The 20829-nt window shown below is 50.0% G+C and overlaps 1 pseudogene; it reads right to left on the bottom strand.

Annotated features, from left to right (window-relative positions):
* Nucleotides 1-1809: 1809 nt before the first annotated feature.
* Nucleotides 1810-20495, bottom strand: LOC147119266 (uncharacterized; annotated as a pseudogene).
* Nucleotides 20496-20829: the final 334 nt, after the last annotated feature.

Raw genomic sequence — 20829 nt, 5'->3', positions numbered from 1 at the left:
TTTCCGTACCCTCAATTTGTCCCTCATGTCTTTATTCATTCATGGTGACCCATTACTGTTTAGTCTGTTCTTTTTTTTAGCGGAATATATTATTCCTGGACTCTGTTGAACACCGTTTTAAATGTTTCCCATTGCTGTTCTACATCAATGTTTGCCATTATTGTTGTCCATTTGATTTTCCCAAGTTCTATTCTCAGCTCCTCAAAATCGGCTTTTCTCTAATCTATTACCCTGGTCTTTGTCATGGTTGTGTCATTATCATTTATTATCTTAAAGCATATTATATTATGGTCACTATTGCCTCGATGTTCCCCTACTTTTATTTCTCTTATCTGCTCTGGTTCATTCCCCATTACTAGATCAAGTAGCAAATCCTCCCTTGTTGGACTTCTTACACACTGGGTTAGAAAGGAGTCCTGTACACATTGTACGAACTCCATTCACTTATCCCCTTTACCTATCTCTTCTGGCCAATTAAGTTTGGGACAATTGAAATCCCCCATGATTATTATTCTGTGTTTTACGTTGTTTGCTTGTTTCGTCCTCCAGCTCCCTTTCTCTATTAGTTTGACTGATCCTTTATTATCTTTTATCTCCATTCACATGGATTCTATTTCTGTCTTTCTACTGCCATTCTGTTATCTCTAATAAGTACAGATACTCCACCTCGCCCTTTTCCCTCTGTATCTTTTCTAAATATGTTATACCCTGCAATGTTTAAATCCCAGTCTTATTTTTTTCTGTAACCATGACTCAGTAATCCGTACTATTTCTGATTCCTTGCAACATATTATTGCCTCCAGTTCCCCTTTTTTATTATGGGCAATCTGTTCTTGGAACACAGTTCCAAGATTGCACTCACTTCATAACAAGTCCTCAATCAGCTCGTCTTATCATGAAGATATCAAGGACTAGACACACTGGGGGAAAAATTGGGTGAGTAGCGCCACCTGTTAGCGCCTAAAGAGGCAGTCAGTGGCTGTAGCACCAGTGGCTGCGCCTCCCGCGATATTCAGCAGGGGCGCTAATGGTGGCGTTAGCCATTTGCGCTGCGCCGCCACCGATGACGTCATCGGTGTGCGCAGCGCCCCATTCACGCCCCGTTCGCGATATTTGGTAACGAACGCTGCAGTTGTGCCGTTCGCTACCCGCGCCCGGTTCACGGGGCCTTACTGTGCCGGCAGCGGCACAAGTTAAGGTGGAGGTGCGGGGCGGTCGCCTTTTTCAGCGGCCGCCTGCCAGCACCTCCGTCCCCGGCCTCCTGACCGCCCCCCCCCCCCGCGGCATTGCCGGCTGTTTCCCGAGAGCCCGGCACTTCTCCTTGGTGCCGGGCTCATTTGCCGGCACTCGCAAGTGGGGATCGCGCTGTTGCAGGCCCCTCCCCCTTAACAATGGGGGGAAGGCCTGCAGTACCGCAGCGTGCCGTGCCGCAGCGTGTGGCGCTGCGGCACGTTGCGCTGCGATATTCAGTTTCAGTGCCCTAAGAGGGACGCGGAGCGCCTCGAGCCTCGCCCCATCTCCCTGTAGGGGCAATGAAACTGAATATCTGACGATCGCTAAAGCCTCGAACGCTGCGCTAAATCCTGTGCTCAGGCGGCTTTGGCGCCAGTTTGGCGCCCCAACCCAATTTCTAGGCCACTGTGTTTAAAAGAAAGCTGATATAATTGACATTTATCCAGAATATCAAACTATCGCCCAGTTATGGATGTTATTAACATCAGCAGAAACAAACCCCAACTATCAGAATGAACATGGTTCAGTCCTGGTTGTGATTAACAGCAGCAAAACTGCAGAATCCAACCCTTGCAGTCATTTGTGAACTCGCTGGTGTCTCAGCAGGTGGGATGAATAAGTGAATCTCATCCCACACACGGAGCATGTGAATGGCCTCTCCCCAGTGTGAACTCACTGGTGAATCTGCAGGTTGGATGACCGAGTGAATCTCTTCCCACACACAGCGCAGGTGAACAGCCTTTCCCCAGTGTGAATGCGCTGCTGTGTCAGCAGTTCCCTTCTGCATTTAAAGCTCTTCTCACAGTTAGAACATTGAAAAGGTCTCTTATCAGAGTGAACCCGTTGGTGGTCAATCAGGGTGGATGAATTAAAGAATCCCTTCCCATACACGGAGCAGGTGAACAGTCTCTCCCCAGTGTGAGTGCATTCGTGTCTCAGCAGATCACTTCTGCTTTTAAAGCTCTTCTCACAGTCAGAACACTTAAAAGGTCTATTATCAGAGTGACCACGTTGGTGTTCAATGAGGTGAGATGACTGAGTGAATCCCTTCCCACACACGGAGCAGGTGAACGGCATCTCCCCAGTGTGACTGCGTTGATGAGTTTCCAGCTCACATGGGTAATTGAATCCCTTCCCACAGTCCCCACATTTCCACGGTTTCTCCGTGGTGCGGGTGTCCTTGAGTCCCTCGGTTGAAGCCTCGGTCACACACAGAACACGTGTACGGTTTCTTCCCGCTGTGAACGGTGTAATGTTTTTTCAGGCTGTGTAACTGTAACTGTGTAACTGTGTAACTGAAAGTTACTCTTTCCACAGTCAGTGCACTGGAACACTCTCACTTGGGTGTGTGTGTCTCAGTGCTTTTCCAGTCACACTGATGTTTGAAATCTTTTCCCACAGACAGAACAGACAAACATTTCTCCTTCCACATTCAGAGGATGATGATATTCGGGTCCTGATTAATGGAGTGACTCTGTCAGATCTCGATGTGATGTTTGGTTTGAGTTTGCGGTGTGTAAATGCTGCCCTTCTCACAGCCTGTAAAAGGAGTTTACAAAAGCCATCACTGTGAGTCCAGGATAGAAATTGACAAGATTCTCTCCTCCTGGTTCCTGGCCAAGGGGGCCGCACATGCGCCCTGCTGCCCCCTGAGCCTCTCAAGATGGCGGCCGTTACCCCGGACCTGTCACCGGGAGAAAGCCCCGCAGCTGCCGCCCCGCTCGGGGCAAACGCCCGGCCCGGAGGCTCTTGTTCGGGCCTGAGGCCCACCCCGGGTGTGTGTGAAGCGGATAATGTTGAGTGTTTTAATTACGGAGCCTGGGGCCGCACTCGGGGTGTGAGCAGCCCACGCCCCCCCCCGGGGTTCATGAACCCGCTCCCGAGCTCTCTCACCTGATGTGTCAGCGGCTGCTGCCAAGTCCGCGCATGTTCAGCTCACACCGCCCGGGTGATTGACGGAGCTCCGGACCAATAAGAAGTGCGAGGTGGGGCGGGAGGAGCGAACGGGCGGCGGGTCCTCCAACCAATGGCGGCGCAGCAAGGGGGTAGGACCTGGTGAGTAGCTCAGGTGCGCTGGGGCCGATTGTGACGCGCTGTCCCCAGGTGAGAGCAGCTCAGTCAGCACAGAGCTGGGGCTGGAATCTGGGAGAGGGGCCACAGTCAGCACAGAGCTGGAGCTGGAATCTGGGAGAGGGGCCACAGTCAGCACAGAGCTGGGGCTGGAATCTGGGAGAGGGGCCACAGTCAGCACAGAGCTGGGGCTGGAATCTGGGAGAGGGGCCACAGTCAGCACAGAGCTGGGGCTGGAATCTGGGAGAGGGGCCACAGTCAGCACAGAGCTGGGGCTGGAATCTGGGAGAGGGGCCACAGTCAGCACAGAGCTGGAGCTGGAATCTGGGAGAGGGGCCACAGTCAGCACAGAGCTGGGGCTGGAATCTGGGAGAGGGGCCACAGTCAGCACAGAGCTGGGGCTGGAATCTGGGAGAGGGGCCACAGTCAGCACAGAGCTGGGGCTGGAATCTGGGAGAGGGGCCGCAGTCAGCACAGAGCTGGGGCTGGAATCTGGGAGAGGGGCCGCAGTCAGCACAGAGCTGGGGCTGGAATCTGGGAGAGGGGCCACAGTCAGCACAGAGCTGGGGCTGGAATCTGGGAAAGGGGCCACAGTCAGCACAGAGCTGGGGCTGGAATCTGGGAGAGGGGCCACAGTCAGCGGGCCCGGCATATGGCCAGAGCCACAGCAGCTTCACTAAAGAAGGTTATTTAAAGACAAATTTCCTGCAGTTTCACAGGCAGCCTTGGTCACTCTGCAAAAACTGAAATGTTTAATAATGAAATAAGGGAGTGAAAACCATCAGGTGAGTCAGTTTAAAAAGACAGTCCCTGACTAGAGATTGCTGGATGCTGACACTCGGTGCTCACAAGGATAGAATGTCCCATTCCCCGGGCACTGACATCCAGCACCTCGATGACAGCAAATATTCACAAAACAATGGCAATATAACTTGGAGCAGAGATGGTTAAGTGAAGATGTGATAAAGATGTTAAAATTACGAGGGTTTTTTAAGAGCAAAGAAGGAGAAACTGTTGTCGCTGGCAGGAGGGTCGGAAACGAGAGGACACAGATTTCAGATAATTGGCAAAAGAATCCAGAGGGGGAATGAGGAGACATTTTTTTACGCAGCGAGTTGTTATGATCTGGATTGCACTGCCTGAATGGGTAGTTGTGATATCCGAGTGGTAAGGTCAGAAACTGAGATAAGCCAGACTTCAGGAACCAAAACTTTAACTTTTTAATTACACGGTTTAGGAGAGAAACATCGCTTACAGGCTGCAAAGCAAAGCACTTCCAATTCTTACTGCACGAGCAAGATGAAGGATCAACCTCTGAGTCATACCCAGAATGCAATGCCACTACCTTAATAAGTGGTGTGCCAGGACATTACCTTAAAACACTAGTAATTGTGATCCCTTACTATTTGTCTCCATCTGGTGGATAACTTAAGCATTACATCCTAGATTACTATATCAGTAGAAGCAGATTCAATAGTGACTTTCAAAAGGGAATTGGATAGATACTTGAATGCAGAATTTTGCAGGGCTGTGGGGAAAGAGCAGGGCAGTGGGACTAATCGCATCGCTCTTTCAGAGAGCCGGCACCAGCACGATGGGCTGAAAGGCATCCTACTGTGCTCTGTGATTACGTAACATCAGCTTCTCTCTGCTCACTAGTACTGAGAGAACAGCGAATAATCTTTATATCCAGCCCAGTTATTGGGGGCTCTTAACATTAACAAGCCCCAGTTGCCTGAATTAGCATGGTTCAGTCCTGGATGTGATTAAAGGCATCGGAATCAGTCAAATCGAACCACCGCAGTCACAATGTGGACACTCTGGTGTGTCAGTGGGTGGGATACACCAGGGAATCCCTTTCCACACACTGAGGTTGACTCCAATGATCGGGAGTCACAGGGTTTCAGATACCAGATAATCAAGCTCACAAGAACACAAATTGTCTCTCCAGGCTTTGTAAGGGCGCTGCATAACACAGATCTGGTGATCATTTCCTCAATCTGGAGAACAGAAGTACAGTGGATTCACGCCTGATCTTCTCCAGTCTGTTCCAACTGACAACGTGGCCTGTTCTTATACACAAGCTTGGTTACCGCTCCGGAAATGGGATTGTTTGGAGCTGTCTGTTGACCACCTCCTGAACACCTGATAATTGGGGGAATTTAGTTCATCTGTGACCAGACTATAACCACAAACATGTCTGGTTATCACACCTATACGGTCCGTGAGCTTATTATTAGATTAACACCCAGACATTGTGCCTTTACTTGTCTGGCACTTCATCCCATAACAGGGGTACAGGGCCTCAGCAATGTTTCATTCATCAGAAAAAGAAAAAGTACAGCAGCGTACTGATCAGCTTAACAGAATCTCATCATATTTATGGGGCCATAAATATAAGATGGTCACTAATAAATCCAGTAGGGAATTCAGGATAAATTTCTTTACCCACACCTCCATCCTCCACCAGGACGGCCTTCGGGTGATCCGTTTCTTCCTTGAACAGAGGCCCAACCAGTCCCCATCCACCACCACCCTCCTCCGCCTGGCTGAACTTGTTCTCACATTGAACAACTTCTCTTTTGACTCCACTCACTTCCTCCAAATTAAAGGTGTTGCTATGGGAACCCGCATGGGCCCTAGCTATGCCTGCCTGTTCATGGGATATGTGGAACATTCTTTGTTCCAGTCCTACTCAGGTCTCCTCCCTCACCTCTTTTTCCGGTACATCGATGACTGTATTGGTGCCGTTTCCTGCTCTCGCCCTGAACTAGATAAGTTCATTCACTTTACTTCCAATTTCCACCCTTCCCTCACCTTCACACGGTCCATCTCCGACTCTTCCCTTCCCTTCCTTGACTTCACCGTCTCCATTTCTGGCGATCAGCTTTCGACAAACATCCACTACAAGCCCACCGACTCCCACAGCTACCTGGACTACACTTCCTCCCACCCCGCTTCCTGTAAGGACTCTATTCCATTCTCCCAGTTTCTCCGTCTCCGCCGCATCTGCTCCGACGATGCCACCTTCCATACCAGTGCTTCCGACATGTCTTGCTTTTTCCTCAACCGAGGATTCCCCTCTACCGTGGTTCACATGGCCCTTGACCGTGTCCTTTCTATTTCCCGCACTTCTGCTCTCACCACTTCCCCTCCCTCCCAGAACCACGATAGGGTTCCCCTTGTCCTCACCTTTCACCCCACCAGCCTCCACATTCAACGGATCATCCTCCGCCATTTCCGCCACCTCCAACGTGATCCCACCACCAAACACATCTTCCCCTCACCTCCCCTTTCAGCATTCCGAAGGGACCGCTCCCTCCACAACAACCTGGTCCACTCCTCAATCACCCCCAACAGCCCTTCTCCTTCATCTGGCACCTTACCGTGCAAGCGCAGGAGATACATAGAAACATAGAAGATAGGAGCAGGAGTAGGCCATTCGGCCCCTCGAGCCTGCTCCACCATTCAATGCGATCATGGCTGATCATCCAAATTCAGTACCCTGTCTCTGCTTTCTCCCCATATCCCTTGATCCCTTTAGCCTTGAGAAATATATCCAACTCCTTCTTGAATATATTTAATGAATTGGCCTCCACCACCCTCTGTGGTAGAGAATTCCACAGGTTCACCACTCTCTGGGTGAAAAAATTCCTCCTCATCTGTCCTAAATGGCCTACCCTTATCCTTAGACTGTGACCCCTGGTTCTGGACTCCCCGACCATCGGGAACATTCTTCCTGCATCTAGTCTGTCCAGTCCTGTCAGAATTTTATAAGTTTCAATGAGATCCCCTCTCATTCTTCTAAACTCCAGCGAGTACAAGCCCAATCGATCTAATCTCTCCCCATACATCATTCCTGCCATCCCAGGTATCAGCCTGGTGAATCTTTGCTGAACTCCTTCCATGGCAAGAACATCCTTCCTCAGATAAGGCGACCAAAACTGCACACAATACTCAAGATGTGGTCTCACCAAGGCCCTGTATAACTGCAGCAAGACATCCTTGTTCCTGTACTCAAACCCTCTCGCTACAAAGGCCAACATACCATTTGCCTTCTTAACCGCCTACTGCACTTGCATGCTTACCTTCAGCGACTGGTGCACAAGGACACCCAGGTCTCGTTGCACTTCCCCTTCTCCCAATCTATTGCCATTCAGATAATAATCTGCCTTCCTGTTTTTGCTACCAAAGTGGATAACCTCACATTTATCCACGTTATATTGCATCTGCCGTGCTTCTGCCCAATCACCCAACCTGTCCAAATCATCCTGGAGTTTCTCGGCATCCTCCTCACAGCACACACGCCCACCCAGCTTTGTGTCGTCTGCAAATTTGGAGATATTACATCTAGTTCGCTTGTCTAGATCATTAATATATATTGTGAATAGCTGGGGTCCAAGGACCAATCCCTGCGGTACCCCACTAGTCACTGCCTACCACTCGGAAAAAGACCCGTTTATTCCAACTCTTTGCTTTCTGTCTGCCAACCAGTTCTCTATCCAAGTCAGTACCTTGCCCCCAATCCCATGTGCCTTAACTTTACACGCTAATCTCTTATGCGGGACCTTATCGAAAGCCTTCTGAAAGTCCAAATACACCACATCCACTGGTTCTCCCTTATCTATTTTACCAGTTACATCCTCAAAAAATTCCAGTAGATTAGTCAAGCACGATTTACCCTTTGTAAATCCATGTTGACTTTGTCCGATCCGGTCACTGTTTTCCAAGTGCTCTGCTATTGCATCTTTTACAATGGACTCTAGCATTTTCCCCACTACCGATGTCAGGCTTACCGGTCTGTAATTTAATGTGGTAAACCACTGTTTGTATTCCACTGTGTACATGCCTGGATATGCCTCGGCTGACTCCTCCCACAAGTCCTAGTATAAAGGTGACTGCTCCCCAGCCCCTTTGTATTCTGGACCGGTCGACCACTCGAGGCAGACCTTCATTCTTTTGTTAATAAAAGCCTTTAGTTACTCTCTTAGCTCTCAGTCTTTTATGAGTAATTGATAGCGCATCAATTTTATTAACAAAATTTTTATAATGGAGAAGATCCTCACACCAGCATGCCTGGACTTAGATCATCGGGAGGCGGACTCATCCACCAAGTTTACTCACTGGCTTAAGTGTTTCGAAAAATTCCTGACCGCCTCCGCAGCAATCAAATCGGACGAGGACAAACTGGATGTCCTGACCTCCAAAGTGAACCACCGAGTGTACTCGGTCATCCAAGACGCGACCTCGTACGCGGACGCTATCAAGCTCCTCAAGGACCAGTACACGCGCCCAGTGAACGAAGTGTACGCCAGGCACCTTCTGGGGAGTCGTAAACAACAACCTGGGGAATCGACCGTGGAATACCTTCAGGCACTGTCTGTGCTTGGCCGGGCCTGTGGTTGTAAGGATGTAAAGGCCGCCGTGTACACAGAGGAACTTATCCGGGACGCTTTTGTAGCGGGCCACAGATCCAATTACACCCGACAGCGACTGTTGGAGCAGAGTGACCTCGACCTCAACAAGGCCTCTGAACTCGCACTATCACTGGATGCAGCCTACCGGGGCATGGATGCCTACTCCTCTGCACCGTGGACGCCGCGGGGAATGACAGCCTGGGACACGGTAGGACCGCCTCATAGCGCCGTGCCACCCCAGCCACACCCCAGCAACGGCCCAACTACCGCAGCAGTGTCCCAAGGCCAGACAGCAGTGCCCCAAGGCCAGAAATGCTACTTCTGTGGCCAGGCAAAACACCCCAGAGCGCGCTGCCCGGCGAAAAATGCGATCTGCTCAGGCTGCGGGAAGAAGGGACACTACGCTAACGTCTGCAGGGCCAAAGCCACCCCGAACCCCAGCAGCGCCGCGTGTGGGCCATGCGGGCCGCCATCTTGGGCCTCCCCGGCCATGTGCGAACCACCGGTACAGCAGCCATTTTGGACGCCTCCAGCCACATGGGGATCATGGACGCCGCCATCTTGGACGACAGCCGGAACGCAGCACCGCCTCATCTGATACCCGCAGCGACACACCGACCCCTACGCTGGCATCCGTTACACTGGACCAAGCGAGACCGCACCAACTGGCCAGTTCCACAATGGACATTAAGGTAAATGGCCACGATACAATCTGCCTTTTTGACTCTGGGAGCACGGAGAGCTTCATCCACCCCGACACGGTGCGGCGTTGCTCCCTCCCAGTCCTGCCTGCGCACCAGCGGATTTCTATGGCCTCCGAGTCCCAGTCGGCGGACATCGGCGGCTACTGCGTCGTGACACTCGTAGTAGACGGGACCGTGTACGATCATTTTAAACTTCTGGTCCTGCCCGACCTCTGCGCTGCCGTCCTGCTGGGGTTAGATTTTCAGTGCCACCTTAAAAGTGTTACGATGGCGTACGGTGGACCCCTACCCCCACTCACAGTCCGCAGCCAGCAGCTCCCAAATTGCCCGCCGCGCACCAGGTGCAACCTCTCCACACTCAGAGTCACCCCCCCCCCAACTGTTTGCTAACCTCACCCCCGACTGTAAGCCCATCGCCACAAAGAGCAGGCGATACCGTGCCGGGGACAGGGTTTTCATTAAAACCGAAGTGGAGCGGCTCCTGAAGGAAGGGATTATTGAGGGCAGCACCAGCCCCTGGCGAGCCCAGGTTGTGATCGTTAAGACCGGCGAGAAGCAGCGCCTGGTCATCGACTACAGCCAGACAATAAATCGCTACACCCTGCTGGACGCCTACCCACTCCCCCGCATAGCTGATATGGTCAACCAGATCGCGCAGTACTGCGTCTTCTCGACCATTGACCTGAAATCAGCGTACCACCAGCTCCCTATCCGCCCTGAGGACCGCCAGTATACTGCCTTTGAGGCAAACGGCCGCCTCTATCACTTCCTTAGGGTTCCCTTTGGCGTCACCAACGGGGTCTCCGTCTTCCAAAGGGAGATGGACCGGATGGTAGATCAAAATGCGTTGCAGGCCACTTTCCCATATCTGGACAATGTGACCATCTGCGGCCGTGACTTGCAGGACCATGACGCAAACCTCGAAAAATTCCTCCGCACCGCCCAACTCCTGAACCTGACATATAACAAGGAGAAGTGCATATTCCGCACAAACCGCCTCGCCATCCTTGGCTGTGTTGTGGAACACGGAGTCATCGGCCCCGACCCCGACCGGATGCGTCCCCTTATGGAACTCCCACTGCCTCAAGGCCCTGAAGAGGTGCCTAGGGTTTTTCTCCTATTATGCCCAGTGGGTCCCCTACTATGCGGACAAGGCCCATCCGCTGATCAAGTCCACCTCTTTTCCCTTGACGGCAGAGGCCCGCTTAGCCTTCCACCGTATCAAGGAAGACATTGCCAAAGCCACCATGCACGCAGTGGACGAATCCATCCCCTTCCAGGTGGAAAGCGACGCGTCCGACTTTGCCCTGGCCGCTACCCTCAATCAGGCGGGGAGACCCGTGGCCTTCTTTTCACGAACCCTCCAAGGCCCGGAGACCAGACACTCCGCTGTTGAGAAGGAGGCCCAGGCGATTGTGGAGGCTGTGCGTCATTGGAGGCACTACCTGGCCGGAAAACGATTTACCCTGCTCACTGACCAACGTTCAGTTGCTTTCATGTTTAACAACAAGCAGAGGGGCAAAATCAAAAATGACAAGATCTTGAGGTGGAGAATCGAACTTTCCACCTACAATTACGAGATCTTGTACCGGCCCGGGAAGCTCAATGAACCCCCGGATGCGCTATCGCGTGGCACCTGCGCCAGCGCGCAGATCGATAGACTGCGGGCCCTCCACAATGACCTCTGCCACCCGGGGGTCACCAGGTTCTTCCACTTCATCAAGGCCCGCAACCTGCCTTACTCTATTGAGGTCAGGACCATGACGAGGAACTGCCAAGTCTGCGCTGAGTGCAAACCGCACTTTTATAGACCAGACAGGGCCCACCTGATAAAAGCCACTTGCCCCTTTGAGCGCCTGAGCGTTGATTTTAAAGGGCCTCTCCCCTCCTCCGACCGCAATGTGTACTTCCTCAATATTATTGATGAGTACTCCCGTTTCCCATTCGCCATCCCCTGCCCGGACATGACCAGTGCCACGGTCATTAAATGTCTGAACGACCTCTTCACCCTGTTCGGTTTCCCCAGCTATATCCATAGCGACCGGGGCTCATCGTTTATGAGCGACGAACTCCGTCAGTACCTGCTAACTAGGGGTATTGCCACAAGCAGGACCACCAGTTACAACCCCCGGGGGAACGGACAGGTGGAAAGAGAAAATGCGACAGTTTGGAAGGCCGCCCTGCTAGCCTTAAAGTCTAGGGGCCTCCCAACCTCCCGCTGGCAGGATGTGCTCCCCGATGCGCTCCACTCTATTCGGTCACTGCTCTGCACTGCCACTAACGCCACCCCTCATGAGAAAATGTTTGTCTTCCCAAGGAAGTCCACATCGGGGACATCGCTACCGCCATGGCTGACGTCCCCAGGGCCGGTCCTACTGAGAAGGCATGTGAGGGCCCATAAAATGGACCCCCTGGTCGAGAGGGTCGACCTCCTCCACGCCAACCCCCAGTATGCTTACATTGCATACCCGGACGGGCGGGAGGACACAGTCTCCATAAGAGACCTTGCACCCTCGGGGGCCGCAGTAACCCACTACTCACTACCACCCCCCCCCACGATCCGATATCCAGCCCCAGCAGACGGCAGGCCTGGGCCCAGCGACCCGCTCGACACCTACGAGGACGACACGCCTGTGCCACAGCCTACGCGGGACTCGACGCCGGAAGCTCCACTACCCCTGCCGTCGCCACGCCGATCACAGCGGCAGACAAGACCTCCGGAGAGACTCCAATACACTAACTTTTAATACACTTCACCCCGCCGGACTCAATTTTAAACAAGGGGTGAATGTGGTAAACCACTGTTTGTATTCCACTGTGTACATGCCTGGACATGCCTCGGCTGACTCCTCCCACAAGTCCTAGTATAAAGGTGACTGCTCCCCAGCCCCTTTGTATTCTGGACCGGTCGACCACTCGAGGCAGACCTTCATTCTTTTGTTAATAAAAGCCTTTAGTTACTCTCTTAACTCTCAGTCTTTTATGAGTAATTGATAGCGCATCACTAATCTCTTATGCGGGACCTTATCGAAAGCCTTCTGAAAGTCCAAATACACCACATCCACTGGTTCTCCCTTATCTATTTTACCAGTTACATCCTCAAAAAATTCCAGTAGATTAGTCAAGCACGATTTACCCTTTGTAAATCCATGTTGACTTTGTCTGATCCGGTCACTGTTTTCCAAGTGCTCTGCTATTGCATCTTTTACAATGGACTCTAGCATTTTCCCCACTACCGATGTCAGGCTTACCGGTCTGTAATTCCCCGTTTTCTCTCTACCACCTTTTTTGAATAGTGGGGTAACATTAGCTACCCTCCAATCCATGGGTACTGTTCCAGATTCCATCGAATGTTGGAAGATGATCAGCAATGCATCTACTATTTCTAGGGCCACTTCCTTAAGTACCCCTGGACAGTGGGGAGGAGGTAAAAGGGCATGTGTTGCACCTTAAGTGTAAGATGCAACACATGCCCTTTTACCTCCTCCCTTCCCACTGTCCAGGGCCCCAAACAACCCTTCCAGGTGAAACAGTGATTTACTTGTACTTCTTGCAATCTAGTATACTGTATTCACTGCTCACGATGCGCTCTCCTCTACATTGGGGAGACCAAACGCAGATTGGGCGACCGCTTTGCGGAACACCTCCGTTCAGTCCGTAAGGGTGACCCTGAGCTTCCGGTTGCCTGTCACTTTAATTCTCCGCTTCACTCCCACTCTGATCTCTCTGTCCTTGGGCTATTGCATTGTTCCAATGAAGCTCAACGTAAGCTCGAGGAACAGCACCTCATCTTTCGATTGGGCACTTTGCAGCCTGCCAGACTCAACATCGAGTTCAACAATTTCAGATAATTATCCCTGCCCCCATTTTTCATGCAGTATGATTTTTGCCATTCCCATTTGCAACATTTTATCTTTCCTGCCTCTTACAAAAGTACAGGATGTTCTTTCAATTCCTTCCTCCCCTCCTAACCCCCCCCCCCCCGCACTGTCTCTGCACTTGCTTAATATCTGTTACATCTCCAGCTTTTTCCAGTTCTGATGAAGGGTCCCAGACCTGAAACATTAACTCTGTTTCTCTCTCCACGGATGCTGCCTGGCCTGCTGAGTATTTCCAGCATTTTCTGTTGTTATTTCAGATTTCCAGCATCTGCAGTATTTTGCTATTATATATTATTATAACAGAGATAATACTGTTTACTGTTTAAAATCTAAATTTCCCAGCTTCAAGCAGGGTTAAAAAGGGATAAACAAGTCCTACAACTCAGAGCAGCTGAAGGCAGTTAACAAGGGAAACTGGAGTAATCTGGTTAACCTGGTTCTGCTGTAGCTGGGCTCAGCTCAGCAAGTCTTTGTTTCAGGGCCGATAAAAACAGGCTTTGAAGTGCGATTTTGCACTGAGTGCAATTTTCAACAGAGTGCTGAGAGTTGGGTGAGTCAGGGAGTTAGGTGAGGCAAGGCCTCAGAGCTTCGGCGGGTGCTTCAGCGGCAGAGCGGGCCTACAAAGGGCTCCAGAGACCAGGTAAGGCTTACTTTACTGGTGGTATTGAACTAAGTTAACTTAAATTGATTAAAGGGGTAGGCCATGCCAGGAGAGCCCAGCCCCGTGATGTGCTCCTCTTGCTCTATGTGGGAATTCAGGGACGCTGCCAGTGTCCCTGACCAACACGTGTGCCAGAAATGCATCCAGCTGCAGCTACTAACGGGCCGTCTTGCGGCGCTGGAGCTGCGGGTGGATGGGTTGTGGAGCATTCACGATGCTGAGAGGGTCGCGAATTACTCGTACAGTGAGTTGGTCACACCGCAGGGTAGGGCTGCACAGGCAGAAGGGAAATGGGTGACCACCAGGCGGAACAATAGAAGCAGGCAGGTAGTGCAGGGGACCCCTGTGGCCATCCCCCTTTCAACCAGGTATACCGCTTTGGATACTGTTGAGGGGGATGACTTACCAGAGGAAGGCAGCAGCAGCCAACTTCCTGGCACTGGGGGTGCTCCTGCTGCCCAGGAAGGGAGGAAAAAGAGTGGGAGAGCAATAGTGGTAGGGGATTCTATAGTAAGGGGAACAGATAGGCGTTTCTGTGGCCGTAGACGTGAATCCAGGATGGTTTGTTGCCTCCCTGGTGCCAGGGTCAAGGATGTCACTGAGCGGCTGCAGGGCATTCTGGAGGGGGAGGGCGAACAGCCAGAGGTCGTGGTCCACATTGGTACCAACGACATAGGTAAAAAGAAGGATGAGGTCCTGCAGCAAGAATTTAGGGAGCTAGGTAGAAGATTAAAGAGCAGGACCTCAAAGGTTGTAATCTCTGGATTACTCCCGGTGCCACGTGCCAGTGGGTATAGGAATAGGAAGATAGAACAGATGAATGCGTGGCTAAAGAGTTGCTGCAGGAGGGAGGACTTTAGTTTCCTGGATCACTGGGTCTGCTTCTGGGAAAGGTGGGACTTGTACAAGTCGGACGGTTTACACCTGAACCAGAGGGGGACCAATATCCTTGCGGGGAGGTTTGCTAGCACTGTTGGGGGGGGTTTAAACTAACTTGGCAGGGGGATGGGATACAGAGTGGAACTATAGTAGGGGGTGAATTACAGCCAAATACGGAGGAAAAAACAAGTCAGCTGGGAAGGCAGAGCAAATATGTGAAGGCAAAAGGGAATATGGCAAGGCTGGAAGGCATTTATTTTAATGCAAGGAGTCTTGCAAATAAGGTGGATGAACTGAAGTTGTTGTTGAACACATGGGAGTACGATATTGTTGCTATCACGGAGACATGGTTGAGGGAGGGTCAGGACTGGCAGCTCAATATTCCGGGGTATAGAATCTTCAGGCGAGACAGAGGGGGGTGTAAAAGGGGAGGGGGTGTTGCAATATTAATTAAGGAGTCAATTACTGCTGTAAGGAGGGATGATATATTAGCGGGTTCCTCTAATGAGGCCATATGGGTAGAACTTAAAAACAAAAAGGGGGCAAGCACTTTGTTGGGAGTGTACTATAGGCCCCCAAACAGTCAGGGGGAGATAGAGGAACAGATATGCAGGCAAATCTCAGAGAAGTGCGAAAATAATAGGGTAATAATAGTGGGGGATTTCAACTTCCCCAATATTAATTGGGATAGTCAGAGTGTGAAAGGCTTAGAGGGTGCAGAATTCTTAAAGTGCATCCAGGAGAGCTTTTTGAGCCAGCGTGTAGAAAGTCCTACAAGAGAGGGGGCGGTACTGGACCTAATTCTAGGGAATGTAGCTGGGCAAGTGGTGGAAGTGTCAGTTGGAGAGCATTTTGGCGACAGTGACCATAATTCGGTGAGATTTAAGGTGGTCATGGAAAAAGACAAAGACGGCCCGGAAATAAGGGTTCTAAATTGGGGGAAGGCCGATTTTAATATGATAAGGCAGGATCTGGCCAAAGTGGACTGGGAGCAGCTACTTATAGGAAAATCCACATCAAAGCAGTGGGAGACTTTCAGAAGGGAAATAGAGAGAGTACAATGCCAACATGTTCCCGTAAAGGTCAAGGGTGGTACCAACAAGCAAAGGGAACCTTGGATGACAAGGGATATACAAAAATGCATTAGGGAAAAAAGGGGGGCTTTTGGCAGTTACAAAAGACCAAAGACGGAGGAAGCCCTAGAGGAGTATAAAAAGTGCAGGGGCATACTTAAAAAAGAAATTAGGAGAGCGAGGAGGGTCCATGAAATAACACTGGCGAGCAAAATAAAGGAAAATCCTAAGATGTTTTATAAGTATATTAAGGGCAAGAGGATAACCAGGGAAAGGGTAGGGCCCATTAGGGACAAAGTGGCAATCTGTGTGTAGAGCCAGATGATGTAGGCGGGGTTTTAAATGAATTTTTTGCATCTGTGTTCACTATGGAGGAAGACGATGTAGACATAGAAATCGGGCAAGGGGACTGTGATATACTTGAACATATTAGCATCGAGAGGGAGGAGGTACTAGCGGTTTTAGCAGGCCAAAAAGTGGATAAATCCCCAGGCCCGGACGAGATGTATCCCAGGCTGCTGTGTGAGGCAAAGGAGGAGATTGCAGGGGCTCTGACACAAATTTTCAGAACCTCTCTGGCCACAGGGGATGTACCAGAGGACTGGAGAACAGCTAACGTAGTACCATTATTCAAGAAGGGTAGCAGGGATAAACCAGGGAATTACAGGCCAGTGAGCCTAACATCTGTGGTAGGGAAATTATTGGAAAAAATTCTGAGGGACAAAATTAGTCTCCACTTGGAGAGGCAAGGATTAATCGGGGATAGTCAGCATGGCTTTGTCAAGGGTAAATCATGTCTGACCAATCTGATTGAATTTTTCGAGGGGGTGACTAGGTGTGTGGATGAGGGAAATGCTGTGGATGTGGTATACATGGACTTCAGTAAGGCTTTTGACAAAGTCCCGCATAGGAGACTGGTCAAGAAGGTAAGAGCCCATGGGATCCAGGGTGCCTTGGCACGTTGGATCCTAAACTGGCTGAGTGGCAGGAGGCAGAGGGTGATGGTCGAAGGTTGCTTTTGTGACTGGAAGCCTGTGTCCAGTGGGGTACCTCAGGGATCGGTGCTGGGTCCCTTGCTGTTTGTGATCTACATAAATGATTTGGATGAGAATGTAAAAGGTATGATCAGTAAGTTCGCAGATGACACGAAAATTGGTGGGGTGGTAAATTGCGAGGAGGAAAGCCTCAGGCTACAGGACGATATAAACGGGTTGGTCAGATGGGCGGAAAAGTGGCAAATGGAATTTAACCCTGAAAAGTGCGAGGTGATGCATTTTGGACGGACAAATAAGGCAAGGGAATACACAATGAGTGGTAGGGCCCTAGGAAGCACAGAGGGTCAGAGGGACCTTGGTGTACATGTACATAGATCCCTGAAGGCAGCGGATCAGTTAGATAAGGTGGTTAAAAAGGCATATGGGATACTTGCCTTCATTAGCCGAGGCATAGAATATAAGAGCAGGGAGGTTATGATGGAGCTGTACAAAACGTTGGTAAGGCCACAGCTGGAGTACTGTGTGCAGTTCTGGTCGCCTCACTATAGGAAGGATGTGATTGCTTTGGAGAGGGTGCAGAGAAGATTCACCAGGATGTTACCTGGGATGGAGCGCCTCAGCTATGAAGAAAGACTAAACAGGCTGGGGTTGTTTTCCTTGGAGCAAAGAAGGCTGAGGGGGGACCTGATTGAGGTGTACAAAATGATGAGGGGCACAGATAGGGTAGATAAAGAGGAACTTTTCCCCTTAGTAGGGGGGTCAATAACAAGGGGGCATAGATTCAAGGTAAGGGGCAGGAGGTTTAGAGGGGATTTGAGGAGGAACTTTTTCACCCAGAGGGTGGTTGGAGTCTGGAACTCACTGCCTGAAAGGGTGGTAGAGGCAGGAACCCTCACAACATTCAAGAAGCATTTGGATGAGCACTTGAAATGCCATTGCATACAAGGCTATGGACCAAATGCTGGAAAATGGGATTAGATTAGACAGGGCTTGATGGACGGCGCAGACACGATGGGCCGAAGGGCCTCTTTCTGTGCTGTATAACTCTATGACTCTATGACAGTGGATTCAGAGCTCTCTTCTCCCCAGGTCTGTTCTAACAAGCTGCGACTACACTGGCGATATTTATATTTAACTTGTTTACTACATTATTGACCTGGCCCTGCCCAAACCATAACCACAAGGATATCTGTGCATTGTTCTGACTGTGACTACAAGGCTGTGTCACTATCACACACACACACCGTTTCCTTCTTTCACATCTCCATACACAGACCATCTCTTTACACATCCCCTTTCTACACAATTGCAGCCGACATGAGCATTAAAAGACACACTTATTCCATGACTGCAAAGGCTACACTGGGACAAATCTTCAGTTATTTTCCATTACAGGCACAATGCAGAGCAGTCCAACAGCACATGGCAACTTAACAGAGTCTCATCGACCTACAATATAGAGCTGGAGGATGGGCCATGATCTGTTTACTTGTTCATCTCTTGTTCAATACATTTGCTGAGTGCATTTAAATTTAAAACCAGGTTTGCAGTAATAGTCATGATCGCACCCCAGTGGATGTTCCGGGTCGTGTATTTTTAGTTATCCTGGTGACTAACACACACACATCAATAAAACCGGGAATTCCTGGAAACACGCTGCAGGTCCTTCTTTATCTGGAGATCAAAGGTCTGGACCTGATGGCTTACATCCTAGGGTTTTGAGGGAAGTGGCGGTAGGGATTGTGGATGCATTGGTAATAATTTTCCAAAACTCCCTGGACTCGGCAATGGTCCCGGCAGACTGGAAAACTGCTAATGTAACACCCTTATTTAAAAAGGGCAGTAGACAGAAGGCTGGAAACTATAGACCGGTTAGCCTAACATCTGTGGTAGGTAAAATTTTGGAGTCCATTATTAAGGAGACAGTAACAGGGCATTTGGATAATCATAATTTAATAGGACAAAGTCAGCATGGTTTTATGAAGGGGAAGTCATGTTTGACAAATTTGCTGGAGTTCTTTGAGGAAGTAACGTATAGGGTGGATAAACGGGAACCAGTGGACGTAGTGTATTTAGACTTCCAAAAGGCATTTGACAAGGTGCCACACAAAAGATTACTGCTTAAGATAAAAAATCACGGGATTGGGGGTAATATTCTGGCATGGATAGAGGATTGGCTATCTAACAGAAGGCAGAGAGTTGGGATAAATGGTTCATTCTCAGACTGGCAATCAGTAACTAGTGGTGTTCCGCAGGGGTCAGTGCTGGGTCCCCAACTCTTTACAATCTATATTAACGATTTGGAGGAGGGGACCGAGTGTAACATATCAAAGTTTGCAGATGATACTAAGATGGGGGGGAAAGTAGTGAGTGAGGAGGACATAAAAAACCTTCAAGGGGACATAGACAGGCTAAGTAAGTGGGCAGAGATTTGGCAGATGGAATACAATACTGGAAAGTGTGAGGTTATGCACTTTGGCTGGAAAAATCGTAGAGCAAGTTATTATCTTAATGGCAAGAAACTGGAAAGTACTGAAGTACAAAGGGATCTGGGGGTCCTGGTGCACAAAACTCAAAAGGTTAGTATGCAGGTGCAGCAAGTGATTAAGAAGGCCAATGGAATGTTGGCTTTCATTGCTAGGGGGATAGAATATAAAAATAGGGAGGTATTGCTTCAGTTGTACAAGGTATTGGTGAGACCGCACCTGGAATACTGCATACAGTTTTGGTGTCCATACTTAAGAAAGGGCATACTTGCTCTCGAGTCAGTACAAAGAAGGTTCACTCGGTTAATCCCGGGGATGAGGGGATGGACATATGAGGAGAGGTTGAGTAGATTGGGACTCTACTCATTGGAGTTCAGAAGAATGAGAGGCGATCTTATTGAAACATGTAAGATTGTGAAGGGGTTGGATCGGGTGGATGCGGGGAAGATGTTCCCGATGATGGGTGAAACTAGAACTAGGGGGCATAGTCTTAGAATAAGGGGCTGCTCTTTCAAAACTGAGATGAGGAGGAACTACTTCACTCAGAGGGTGGTAGGTCCATGGAATATGCTGCCCCAAAAAGCTGTAGAAGCTACATCATTACATAAATTTAAAACAGAAATAGACAGTTTCCTAGAAGTAAAGGGAATTAAGGGTTACGGGGAGCGGGCAGGAATTTGGACATGAGTCTAGGTTCGGATCGGTCATGGCCCTGTGGGTAGCGGAGCGGGCCCAGGGGCCGTGTAGCCTAATCCTGCTCCTAGTTCGTGTGTCTAATTCTGTTAGATTCAGGAGATGGTTCTGTGATAGTGGATTGGCGGTTAGGATCAGATCAGCCATGATCTTATTGAATGGCGGAGCAGGCTCGAGGGGCCGATTGGCCTACTCCTGCTCCTATTTCTTATGTTCTTATGTATAATTGTACCAGCAGTTAACAGGCTCCTGTGAACTCCTCCATCTGCTATTTTAATGCAGACTTTAACCAACTTATTTTAAACGGGTTTATTTTAAATGAATTAATGCCTGCCTTAAAATGTTGGACTCAGGACTGTCCCACAAACTTGTTAAATGTTCGTGGAATAATTACCACAGTCATCTTTAGACTGGAAACTTAAACCTGTTCCACTTTCAGTCAGGAACAGATCGCAGTTTGACCCCAATCTCTGATTTGACAGCCCGTTTCCAGCATTCACCATTATTCTTCCTGACTCTAAACACAGCTGTAAAGGAGCCTTCTGTTCCGTGCCTAGGAGCTCTGAACCATGGCAGAGAGCGGCTGGGACATATTTCTCACACACCTCGAGATTAACCCGCACGGGGACTTTGCTGTCAGTGAAGAGAGTCGAGAAAGACCAAAGTGCCGTTTGCCCCTCTCAGTGTGGCCCTGAAGGACTGTGTCCAGGCTGAAGTTCTGCTCCCGCCATACGATC

The sequence above is a fragment of the Somniosus microcephalus genome, chromosome 4, assembly GCF_052327205.1.
Source record: "Somniosus microcephalus isolate GS21.2 chromosome 4, FLI_Smic_1.0, whole genome shotgun sequence".
NCBI classification, from domain to species: Eukaryota; Metazoa; Chordata; class Chondrichthyes; order Squaliformes; family Somniosidae; genus Somniosus; species Somniosus microcephalus.
This window is presented reverse-complemented; position numbering and strand designations above follow the sequence as displayed.